Consider the following 8,243-nt stretch of genomic DNA (forward strand, 5'->3'; position numbering starts at 1 on the left):
CATACACAACTATCAGTCAAGAAATGAAATAGTAGTACCACATATGTTAGCTTATAGAATCACATGCATTCCATAATATGGTATATATATATATATACATATATATATACATACATACACATATATATATATGGTACAATATACTGGCTAGCAGCATGAGCAAGCCAAGATGGTAGATGTGTGTGCATTTTCATTGATGTTGATGTACAGAGAAGAACAAACACTGAGAGATAATCATTTTTGGACATTTTGTAATACTGTCAACTTAACTCATAAAAAATGTTTCACCACCTCAAGTGTTGAACATTGGTCAAAATCCAATTTGTTTGAATTTCAGTACAATTTTTTCCTTAAGAATTAACTGAAATTGAATGAATCAGTTCCATTGTTTAACTGTCACGATCATGAAATGTATTTATTAAAGCTTCTATATATCGTGGAGAGCGGCTGCCTCGAGGGCACCAACTTTCGAACGCACTGCCACAGTATTGTACTTTGAGTATTAAACTATGCCTGACACTAGTTATGTTTGTCGTCAGCTACAGTAATAGTAGCAATTTGGCACAGTTTAGCTATTAACATTAGCCATCATTCAATTTATAGCCTATCATAACAACAACATTAGCATCATCCTATGTGGGCCGAACAACAATTTTTATGCGTTTAAGTCTTTTGTCCTGTCTGCTCCTTTAAACCACTATAGTTAACATATGCTAGCCGCTGGTAGTGTTCTTATTTTTTTGGTTGTAAAAATGTAATCTTGAGCTGGTGACGTAGAGCAGCTTCAATTGTTGCAGTGTTTTAAGTAACATTTGATTTAACTGTAATACATATGAAAGGAAACATTAACCGCTGTTAATAAAACACTCAATTACTAAAACACTACCTCGCATGAGATGTGTGAAAAGCAGCTATGGAACTCTGTGGCTGTAATGTAATGTAATGTAATGGACCCGAGGACAGATCCTTGTAGTACTCCAGTGTTAAAAATGCAGTGACGTATGTAAAGATGATAGATAGTTACAGTATAGTTACTTATTTACATCGAGGTGTTGTACCATGGAAAGGCATTAATAGTGTCCAATGACAGTGTTGCGGCAGCATAATACCCCCAGGTTCCACTCTTCATGCTATGGCTTTTCCTACTGTCGCTGTCAAGAATAAGGGAGTGAAATGAGAGGAAGACGCAAATGAAAGCCAGCGAGGCTTATTGAACACGTAAATCACTTCCTGGATGGAGGGTATGCTATGTCATTGCTAATGGGTCTCTGCTACGGCTGCGTAAATCACAGTACACATACACAAGCATACTTCACTGAGTGGGGAGCCGTATGGGAGGAAAGATAGAGGATATTATTTGCTGTTTTCCATTTTCTCGCTAGTGAGGACTTAGGGTTCAAAGAGAATTGCAAAACAAGCAATGTTTGGCTAACTGCATGTCTTGTCTCTCAGTAAATTGGCACTAACTCAGCAAAGTCACCAAAAGTTCATACCTGACCATGCAGTTTCATGTTTCCAGCGATGGCTTCTCTGTTGACACTTCTGGAGGAAAATCTAATCTAAATTCATGTTTTTTTCCTCAAGTTCACAATCTGAAAGGTTTGGACAGAGGTGTGCCTTTTATATGCTAATGTATCAATGTTGTACTGTATATGGACATTTACACATGTTCACCCCAGTCAATCGTTCACATCTATTTATCTTTAGAATAAAGACTTTGTGTAAAAAGTAAAATACAATTGAACCACTACTGTAATGCAACGTCTTAAAACTGTAACACACGCATTTAAAATGGTACCTTTTCATCACAAGTGACAAGCACAATGTGGCGAGAATGTAACATAGCCGCCTACAGCTGCATATATCCCAGAGGCAAGTGTGGCACATAATTTAATACTCCCTGAAAAAATTATTTTCTGGAGCATATTTTGTGGTATTTTCTTCCCAATCCAGACTATTTCTCGCCATAGGCACTACGACTCAATTAATTTGGCCTTTGATATAACTGAAGCTGACTTTGCTGGTCTGAAAAATAGATTTTTATTTATTTTATTCAGGCTGCTGCACCTTTTTGAAAGTGTTCTGGTGTCTCCCAGGGGAGGCCCGCCTCACACTTTGAAAACTAAGGCCCTATGATTTCTGTGTTAACGGAATCAAGGACGCAATTGTGGAATTGGCCAATAAAAACGTACTGTTAAATGCGGAATCTTGCGTATTTTCCCCAAAAAAAACAAATAAAACCCAATTTTATGAAAAAACAGAACAGATCTCAAAGGCCCCTAGAAAAATCTGATCTAGCTAGTTGAGTTCTGTGTCCACAAAAAGCTGCTTGCGACATGTAACAAAAACAAAGTACAGTCGTCCCTTGCTACATCGCGGTTCGAACATCGCTCCCTCACTCTATTGCGCTTTTTCAAAAATTAATTAATTAATATATGATCGCTGTTGTGGTTGACTATTGTCTATTATTAGTCAAAACATATTAGTCAAGTCATTTGTAGTATTCTGGTCACTCATTGTCATTAGTAATGACACAAAACATTGATGAGACATGACATGACATGACATTACCTTAACATTGCATGAAGTCAGCCTTGGCATGTCTGACATGATAGAGTGAAAAAAAGTTCTCCTCCAATTCCGTGTGGAAGTGGTGAGGTTTTGACTTCTTAGTCTGTCCTTTGTCCTTGCCCACTCTGTTTGAAAACCTTTCTTAAGTTGAGAATAAATACATTTGAGGCTATCTAGTTAGCTCACTAGCCTGCTATGCTTAAAGCCGTGGTCATCTCTTGTATCCCTTCAGTAATCCCGTAGCCTTCGCATTAGCAATGTGGTGTAACGTAAGGGCATTTAGATCAACAATACTATCTGCCCTAATGGCTGGACAGGACAAAGAAAAAAAAGCATTGTGGTGTAATTAAAGAATAACAGGAGTGTACAAGTGACTATAGGGGTGTTATTTCATGTCTACAGGGCTCTAATAATGGTAAAAATGCATTATAGAGTGGTGCCTTGGTTAGTGTCATTAATTTGTTCCAGAAGGCCGAGTCAAATCAAAATGTACTTCAACCAAGGCAAGTTTTCCCATACAAAATAATGTACTGTATATCCAATGAATCTGTTCCAGACACGCAAATAGTTTAACACAAAACATATTTTATAGACAATATTTATAGTTTTACATGCAGAAAATTATGGAAAAACGCAAATGAGAAATTAATGGACAGTTGAACAGTTGACATCACTTGTACCAAGTTTTGCAAAGAGGGAAGGGAGGAGAGATGATTATGCTTGGAGGGCAATCCCCTTTTTTTAACCGTTACTGCACTCATGCGGCAGAGAGGTTTGTTCAAGACTTTTTAACAGGCACAGTTTTACATTCAAAAAAGAATGTGATGGGTGACTTTGGTCCCCCCCGCCCCTACTCCTCACGCTTCAGTGCCCTTACTGCAGCAATTGATTAAATCCCTCAGCTGGAAAAAGCTTCATTAGAAGAGAAGCAGGATATTTAATGAACTTTGACCCCATGACCGCATCTGACATATTGCCTTTACGCCCAATTCTCTCTAGTTAACTACTAAAAGCCCTTCACCTTTGGCTGTCACTTTGCTTGGTTTCTTCTGCATGGATGACAGACAATAGAAGGAGAAGGAGAAGCTCTTTTGCTAGAAGTAATTCAGGAAAACATTCATTTTTTGGACAAATTTGGGTAAGGAAATATTATAACAGCTTGCATAAGTGCACTATCCTCACCAACAAAGCACACTGTCACAAATCAATCAATTTGAAGAATCTACACAGTCCCTCAGAAATGTATGTTCTGCATTTTCTGCTGAGTTATATTTATTAAATAAACATCAAATATAGAAAAATATATATTTATATTTTTAAAAAATGTGTGCATATTTATGTTATACATGTATATCAGGGGTACATGCACTTTTTCAGCATGCAAGTTACAAGTCAAAATGATCTACCTCTTTCTATAAAACAATCAAAATAGCTACGTAACGTTCATTAGGAGACACAGTTCATGTATCCAGTTAGCATTTGCTATCAAACATTACCGATATACAAGAATTGAAAATGAGTATGCAAAAGACAATGCAGCCAAAGTCAAGGCAACATATTAAAAAGGTTTCCTCAATGGATATAATTTTCATTTCATCATGAAATAATAGTTTAAGAAGCGGACGTGTAGAAAACACTGATTTCTCCAGTGGCGTTCATGACGCGTAGCAAAGCCATCAAATAATAAATAGAAGTGATACATTTTGTCATACAGGGTGTATTAAAAAAAAAGTACTCTCTCCAAAAAGTAGTTACAATTCAATATTTTCATGAAATTTATTTAGTTGTATTCGTTGGTATGGACATCATCCCTCGATCCATACCAAAATTTATTTCAAAATTGCATGCATGACTGAACACGGGCCCGTTTTCCGGTGAGCAAAAGAAAAAATTCCTCCAAAAAATTTAAGGTTTAAAATTTATGGAATGAAATTAAATGAGAATTTTTATTCTTCTACACTGCGATGCCCAGATTATTCCCTGATTTTTCTGCAACGACATCAACGGTGACGATTTTCTACGAATGTTGAATGAGCATGTTGTTCGTACTCTCAGACTAATGCCGCGTTTTCGTCTTCAAGGAAATGGTCGGTTGGCACGTGCTTGGCGGGCACAAGATGGTGCTCCACCACACCTGGAGGAGAACTGTAACTGACCGGCTGACAGACATTTTTGCTGACCATGTTATTGCTTTGTTAGTGGAATGTCCCCTGAGGCCACCTGATTTGACACCGCTGGACTTTTTTCTGCGGGGCCATCTCAAATCAAAAGTGTATGTGACACCCCCACATGGCCTCGACGACATTGAACAGCGAATCAGAGCTGAAGTTAACATCCTCTGGAGGGACAGAGGAATTATCAGGTGAGCAGTGCAGGACATGCGGAGGACAGCGTAACTGTGCATCCAAAGAAATTGAGGTCATTTTGAGGACTAATTTGACAAAAACTTACATCTATTACCCCAGTGCAAATATCATAAAATAGGGATGTCCCGATCGGATCTTCAGGATCGTGATCGGCTTCCGATTCCGCTGTATTTCTAAAGATCACGAGATCGGACCGATCCGGTTGCAGTATCATGTTCGTAACTCTGAGCACAAACACTACTAAACATGTCAAAAACGGCAGCGAAAAACCTTGGAAACTCCTCTGTTACAGAGCGCGAATGGAAGCTAGTGAGGTGGAATTACATGTGTGACTACATCTTCCTTAATCACTAGCACGGGTATTACAATTTGTTGAAGATGTTGTAGCAGTATGTGCTGAGGCTGACATCCCATTAGAAAAGTTAGCCTTTCTCATTTTGCATCACAGTTTAAGACTTTTCCTTAAATTTTAACCTGCGTTCAGTCATGCGTGTAATTATGCAATACATTTTGGTATGGACCAAAGGATGATGTCCATACCAACATTTGAAAATAAAGAAATTTCATGAAAATATTCAACTGTAACTTTAGTGGCTACCTTTTGGAGAGTCTACTTTTTTTTGATACACGCTGTAGATATAAGCATCTTACCGCTGAGTTAGTTCATCTTTAGTCAGAACAATAAAGATGAAAGTTGCATCTCCGTGTGTGGCTTGAAACACTGCGGGGGTGCAAGAGCGAATCAGGAGGGGAGCTTAATGTCAGCTGACTGACGTCATATGACATCTACAAAGTGATATTTGTAGCTACACTACCTTGGCGATCTACCGACGTAATGGGCACGCCTTCTGTGTACAATATTCTCCTGAAAAAGACGAATCGTATTTTTCAAGACACATTTTTTTTTTTTTAGGGCAAAGGCAAAAAGAAAAAAAGACCATAAGTCCAAGACCAAGTCATAAAAGTGCCCCGCCTGTTGCCCGAAGTCAGCTGAGATAGGCTCTAGCATATCCCCGTGACCCTAATGAGGAGAAGCAGCATAATAAATATAAAGAAAACGCATTCAATGAGAAGGTGTATCCAAACTTTTGGTCTGTACCGTATGTTGGCCGACAACAGCTCGGCTGTACTGGCGCCGCCCAATGCCTGTGGTTTCAACACATCGAAACCCAGTTTCGACTGCGAGGAATAACACAGGGTGTGACAAAAGTGTTTCCACATAGTGGCCACGCTGGACCTCCACTTTCTCTCATATCACAGGAACTCTATGACGAACAATGTTAGTGTTATTGAAACCATGACTTTTTCATACCGCTGTATACCTTGAAACCAGGTAACCCTTGTCTAATCATGATGTCCTTCTTAAATAACAGCGCCCTCTGGTGGTTGCAACAATACAGTGCACACTAAGCCTCAATTGCTTCAAGGTGCCATTAATCAACAATCAGTCCGCACGATCAATTAGTTGTTAATTATGCCCTCATAACTAGCCTACTACATTTGGCAAATGAATCCATGTGGTCATGCTGTCTATTATTAGACCTTCACCAGACCTTCCTTGCGAATGAGTCTTAGAGATGTTGTCCATGTAGATCACTCTCCATAGTGTAATGCAAGAGATGCGACACTCTCAAAGTAATGTTTCTACGCACCGCCGCTTCTCCTTCTTTATTTCATATATTCCTTTTATCTAAATGGAATCTTAAGAGCCCATCATCTTAATCTCACACAAATTCATCCATTTCCATTTCTTTTGACTTTGAAAAAAAACATAATCTTCTCAGCAGGTGTTTTATTCCCCATCTGAATATATTCATTCCCTCTCAGCTAGACCCTCATTCACAGGAGGGAGCCATGATTCTTACAATAGGTCGCTTGCCATCGGTGAGGAGGGTGATTTCTAATTTCCAGAGAGTCCGCAGCCTGGAAATTGCAGCAGTATCACACCACCAATCTTACTGGTGCATGCTGACAAGCCCACATCTAACACTCAAACAAACTAACCCTGCTGAATAGTGCAGACTAGAGCGAGAAAGCGAAAGCGGAGATGCAGCTACGAGAGATTGTGCGGTACACATTTTTATCAACGGAATAAAGGATGCTGCCTTGTCCTTGCAAAGCTCTGGATGCTTGCTTTTATGTGCTTTACCTCTATCATCCAGTGACTATGTGATTCTCTGGATAGTCCTCTGCCTGGATGTACCTAAAGCACTAATTAGACCGTGTAATGGTTTCTATGTCAGGCAAAATATGATTGTTTAGTTTGTGTTTTTTTGCTGAATTGTTTTATTCATGCTTCCATAAATCATCTTACCTTTTCCAAGAGATTTATCAATGGTAAGTGAAACAATGGATTGAATACATGGAAGAACAGGAACCAGTTTCAACCATGGTCTTTATGCAGTTGTCATTTAAACACTCAAAAGTTCAATTTTGTCATTGTTGGGATTGTGCTTTAATACTTCATTTTTCCCCAAATGGGCCTATCTCTCATCGACAGACAGCTGCAGTGATTTGGAAGCTGATCATTGGAACTCAATTCTAATTAACCTAGGAGTCCATTCTGTCAGTAGTCCAGGTCACAATGATGATCATGATAGGCATACTTCCTATGATACAATTTAACCTGAGGCAAACATTACTTCTCACAGTTAGTATGGAACAGCTGGAAACGTTGATTACTTCTCTGCTCATTTTCTCAGGAATCTAAATTAGGATCTTAGAGGTGAAGTGTAGTGAAGGATAAAGACTGTAGAAGATGGTTAAGTTATTGCTCATTTGCTGTCTTTGTTATAAGATGAGAAATGACAGAGCATCCACCTTGTCATGTTGCAGTAACTTTAGTCTGAGGCACGGCCTTCTGAAGACAAAGTGGTCACAGAAGCCCTCACGAAACCTTATCTGAGTTGTGAGAACCTGAAAGGCTGCTATAAAAACTAATGTTCAGACAAAACGATGCTCTTAATTGGATTTTGTTGATTGTCTAAACTTTACCTTGTCTTGAAGCAACTGAGACAAAATGGAGTGTACTATTTAGTTGTGTAACCAGCAGAGGTGCTGTTGATGGAGGTTCAAGTAAAGTATTGACTTGAACAAAACTTAAATTTGGGGTCTAGAGATTTATACACTCCTGATCAAAATTTTAAGACCAGTTGAAAAATTGCAAGAATTTACATTTTACACTGTTGGATCTTAGAGATGTTCCTGGTAGAGCTTCAAAATGCAGTAAGACGAAATGGGAGTGAGACAAAACATTTTTTGAGTCAGCAATTTATTGCAAACAACCATTAAACTGAAATAGGCTGT

This window comes from Dunckerocampus dactyliophorus, chromosome 3 (assembly GCF_027744805.1).
Source record: "Dunckerocampus dactyliophorus isolate RoL2022-P2 chromosome 3, RoL_Ddac_1.1, whole genome shotgun sequence".
In the NCBI taxonomy this organism is placed as follows: domain Eukaryota; kingdom Metazoa; phylum Chordata; class Actinopteri; order Syngnathiformes; family Syngnathidae; genus Dunckerocampus; species Dunckerocampus dactyliophorus.